Consider the following 4,884-nt stretch of genomic DNA (forward strand, 5'->3'; position numbering starts at 1 on the left):
GATAAATCCTAGAGTGATCTTTACAGTGAATAAAGAGGTATTTGTAGGGTCCCCTTGGGGGAATGCAGAGAAAGGGGGAAAATTCAGCTTCCCCATTTGGAGAATTCCTGATATTCTTGCAGGTAGTGTGGACAACCAAATCAATAGGCTGAGCCTTCAATCTTTGGATTTGCTCCTGTGAGACTTATCCCAGTAAAGGATAGGCTAAGCCTACTTAAAATTAGGCCTAAGAGCCACCCCCACAGAGACTCTTTTGTTGCTGAGATGTGTGTGTGTGTGTCTCTCTCTCTGAGTTAACACTGCAGGTGAACTCACTGCCTTCCCACCTCTACCTGGGACATGACTCACAGGGGTGTAAACCTCCCTGGCAATGTGGGACAGAAATCCTAGAATGAGCTAGGACTCAGCATCAAGGGATTGAGAAAACCTTCTCGACAAACAGGGGGAAGAGAGAAATGAGACAAAATAAAGTGTCAGTGGCTGAGAGATTTCAGAGTCGAGAGGTTGTCCTGGAGGTTATTCTTATGCATTCTATAGATATCCCCTTTTTAGTTTATGGTGTATTAGAGTGGTTAGAGGGAAGTACCTGAAACTGTAGATAGAGCTGCATTCTAGTAGTCATGTTTGTTGAAGATGATTGTATAATAATAAAGCTTTTGCAATGTGACTATGTGATTGTGAATACCTTGTGTCTGATGCTCCTTTTATTTACAGTATGGACAGATGATTTAAAAATGTGAATAAGAAATAAACACAAAAGACCCAGGGTTGGCAGTTAGTTGGGCAAAACAATCCTCTACGCTACGTGGGAGGAAGAAAAATAAGAAAAGATGTCTGAATATATTTGGGTAACCGAAGATGAGAATGACGAGCCTATTGAAATACCATCAGAAGATGATGGGACAGTGCTGCTGTCCACACAGTTACGGCCCAGTTTCCAGGAGCATGTGGTCTGCGCTACAGGAATCCAGTGTCTCAATGTATGAGAGGTGTCCGGCTAGTAGAAGGAGTTCTGCATGCACCTGATGCAGGCTGGGGAAATCTTGTCTACGTTGTCAACTATCCCAAAGATAACAAAAGAAAGATGGATGAAACTGATGCTTCATCAGCAGTGAAAGTGAAAAGAGCAGTCCAGAAAACATCTGATTTAATAGTATTGGGCCTTCCATGGAAAACAACTGAACAAGATCTAAAAGAATATTTTAGTACCTTTGGAGAAGTTCTTATGGTGCAGGTCAAGAAGGATATTAAAACTGGTCATTCAAAAGGGTTTGGCTTTGTTCATTTTATGGAATATGAAACCCAGGTGAAAGTAATGTCCCAGCGACATATGATAGATGGACGATTGTATGACTGTAAACTTCCTAATTCTAAGCAAAGCCCAGATGAGCCTCTGAGGAGCAGGAAGGTATTCGTTGGGCGTTGTACAGAGGACATGACTGCTGATGAGTTACAGCAGTTCTTTTGCCAGTATGGAGAAGTGGTAGATGTCTTCATCCCCAAACCATTCAGGGCCTTTGCCTTTGTTACATTTGCAGATGATCAGGTTGCCTAGTCTCTTTGTGGAGAGGACTTGATCATTAAAGGAATCAGCGTACATATATCCAATGCTGAACCTAAGCACAATAGCAATAGACAGCTAGAAAGAAGTGGAAGATTTGGTGGTAATCCAGGTGGCTTTGGGAATCAGGGTGGATTTGGTAACAACAGAGGGGGAGGAGCTGGGTTGGGGAACAATCAAGGTAGTAATATGGGTGGAGGGGTGAACTTTGGTGCTTTCAGCATTAATCCAGCAATGATGGCTGCAGCCCAGGCAGCACTGCAGAGCAGCTGGGGTATGATGGGGATGTTAGCCAGTCAGCAGAAACAGTCAGGCCCATCAGGTAATAACCAAAGCCAAGGCAACATGCAGAGGGAGCCAAATCAAGCCTTTGGTTCCGGAAATAACTCTTATAGTGGCTCTAATTCTGGTGCAGCAATTGGTTGGGGGTCAGCATCAAATGCTGGGTCAGGCAGTGGTTTTAATGGAGGCTTTGGCTCGAGCATGGATTCCAAATCTTCTGGCTGGGGAATATAGGCATGGGTTGTGATTGATTGGTATAGACTGGTGGGAATTAAAATTTTTCTAAACTCATGGTAAGTATATTGTAAAATACATAGGTACTAAAATTTTTCAAAGTTGGTTTGTTCAGTGTGAAGTATATTCAGCAGTATTTTTGACATTTTTCTTTAGAAAAAGGAAGAGCTAAAGGAATTTTATGTTTTGTTACATGAAGGGTTGAAATACTGAGTGGTTGAAAGTGAACTGCTGTTTGCCTGTTTGATAAACCAACACTACAATTGATATCAAAAGGTTTCTCCTGTAATATTTTATCTCTGGACTTTTCAAGTGAATTCTTTGCATGTTCCAAATGGAAACCATTGATTCGAACTACATTATTTTCTCCTTGTTTTAATTTGAACCCCACCATATGGATTTTTCCTTAGGAAAATCTCCTTTTTGGAGATCATGGTGTCGAAATGTTTGGTCCTTTTGTTTTTGTTTTTAACACTTGTCTCCCCTCATATACAAAAGTATGATATGAAGCCTTCATTTAATCTCTGCAGTTCATCTCATTTCAAATGTTTATGGAAGAAGCACTTCACTGAAAGTACTGCTGTAAATATTCTGCCATAGGAATACTTCTGTCTACATGCTTTGTCATTCAAAAATCTGTCATCACGCTGCACAGGCTGCGTCTTTGATGGTGGGTGTTCCATTTTTATCCGCTACTCTTTATTTCATGGAGTCGTATCAATGCTATGAACGCAAGGCTGTGATATTGAACCAGAAGGCTGTTTGAACTTTTGAAACCTTGTGTGGGATTGATGGTGTTGCCGAGGGTTGAAAGGCTAGAATGAGCGAGAAAAAGGAGAGAGCGCGTGCAGACACTTGGTGGTGGATAATGGATATTTTTTAACTTGGCGAGATGTGTCACTCAATCCTGTGGCTTTGGTGAGAGAGTGTGCAGAGAGCAATGATAGCAAATAATGTACGAATGTTTTTTTGCATTCAAAGGACAGCCACATCTGTTGGAAAACTTTAAGTGAGTTTTGTTCTTAGGTAACCCCCATTAGTTGAATGTGTTAAGTGAAACGATATTTGTATTTCCCCTATCCCTTCGTCAACTGCTGTGAATGCTGTATGGTGTGTGCTCTCTTCTGTTACTGACATGTAAGTGTGGCAATGTGAACGGAAGCTGATGGGTTGAGAACATGGACTGAGCCTGTGGTGTGTTTTGCAGTAGTACTTGGAAGCAGAGTTCACCAGTGAGCTCAAGGTGTCTCAAAGAAGGGTGGAAGTTCTAATGTCTGTTAGATACCCATAAGAATGCTGTTTGCTGCAGTTCTGTGTCCTGTGCTTGGATGCTTTTTTTTTTTTTTTAAAGATATAGAATGTTAATATAGAGAAAAAAATAAAAGTAATAATAATAGTAAAAAAAAAAAACCTATAGCTCAGATGCAGCTTCATTCAGTGTTTTAACATGATTACTTTACAATTAGGTATTATTGTGCTGTACATTTTTGAGTTTTTGTATCTAGTCCTGTTGCACAGTCTGTATCCCTTCAGCTCCAATTACCCATTATCTTACCCTGTTTCTAACTCCTGCTGGACTCTGTTACCAATGACATATTCCAAGTTTATTCTCGAATATCGGTTCACATCAGTGGGACCATACAGTATTTGTCCTTGAGTTTTTGGCTAGACTCACTCAGCATAATGTTCTCTAGGTCCATCCAAGTTATTACATGCTTCATAAGTTTATCCTGTCTTAAAGCTGCATAATATTCCATCGTATGTATATACCACAGTTTGTTTAGCCACTCTCCTGTTGATGGACATTTTGGCTGTTTCCATCTCTTTGCAATTGTAAATAACGCTGCTATAAACATTGGTGTGCAAATATCCGTTTGTGTCTTTGACCTTAAGTCCTTTGAGTAGATACCCAGCAATGGTATTGCTGGGTCGTATGGCAATTCTATATTCAGCTTTTTGAGGAACCGCCAAACTGCCTTCCACAGTGGTTGCACCATTTGACATTACCACCAACAGTGGATAAGTGTGCCTCTTTCTCCACATCCTCTCCAGCACTTGTCATTTTCTGTTTTGTTGATAATGGCCATTCTGGTGGGTGTGAGATGATATCTCATTGTGGTTTCGATTTGCATTTCTCTAATGGCCAGGGACATTGAGCATCTCTTCATGTGCCTTTTGGCCATTTGTATTTCCTCTTCTGGTAGGTGTCTGTTCAAGTCTTTTTCCCATTTTGTAATTGGGTTGGCTGTCTTTTTGTTGTTGAATTGAACAATCTCTTTATAAATTCTAGATACTAGACCTTTATCTGATATGTCATTTCCAAATATTGTCTCCCATTGTGTAGGCTGTCGTTCTACTTTCTTGATGAAGTTCTTTGATGCACAAAAGTGTTTAGTTTTGAGGCGCTCCCATTTATTTATTTCCTTCTTCAGTGCTCTTGCTTTAGGTTTAAGGTCCATAAAACCGCCTCCAATTGTAAGTTTCATAAGATATCTTCCTACATTTTCCTCTAACTGTTTTATGGTCTTAGACCTAATGTTTAGATCTTTGATCCATTTTGAGTTAACTTTTGTATAGGGTGTGAGAGATGGGTCTTCTTTCATTCTTTTGCATATGGATATCCAGTTCTCTAGGCACCATTTATTGAAGAGACTGTTCTGTCCCAGGTGAGTTGGCTTGACTGCCTTATCAAAGATCAAATGTCCATAGCTGAGAGGGTCTATATCTGAGCACTCTATTTGATTCCATTGGTCGATATATCTATCTTTATGCCAATACCATGCTGTTTTGACCACTGTGGCTTCATA

At 40.4% G+C, this 4,884-nt stretch overlaps 1 pseudogene; it reads left to right on the forward strand.

Annotated features, from left to right (window-relative positions):
* The first annotated feature begins 830 nt into the window (after nt 1-830).
* LOC143690180 (TAR DNA-binding protein 43 pseudogene) lies at nt 831-2,077 on the forward strand (annotated as a pseudogene).
* Nucleotides 2,078-4,884: the final 2,807 nt, after the last annotated feature.

This window comes from Tamandua tetradactyla, chromosome 7 (assembly GCF_023851605.1).
Source record: "Tamandua tetradactyla isolate mTamTet1 chromosome 7, mTamTet1.pri, whole genome shotgun sequence".
Classification (NCBI taxonomy): Eukaryota; Metazoa; Chordata; class Mammalia; order Pilosa; family Myrmecophagidae; genus Tamandua; species Tamandua tetradactyla.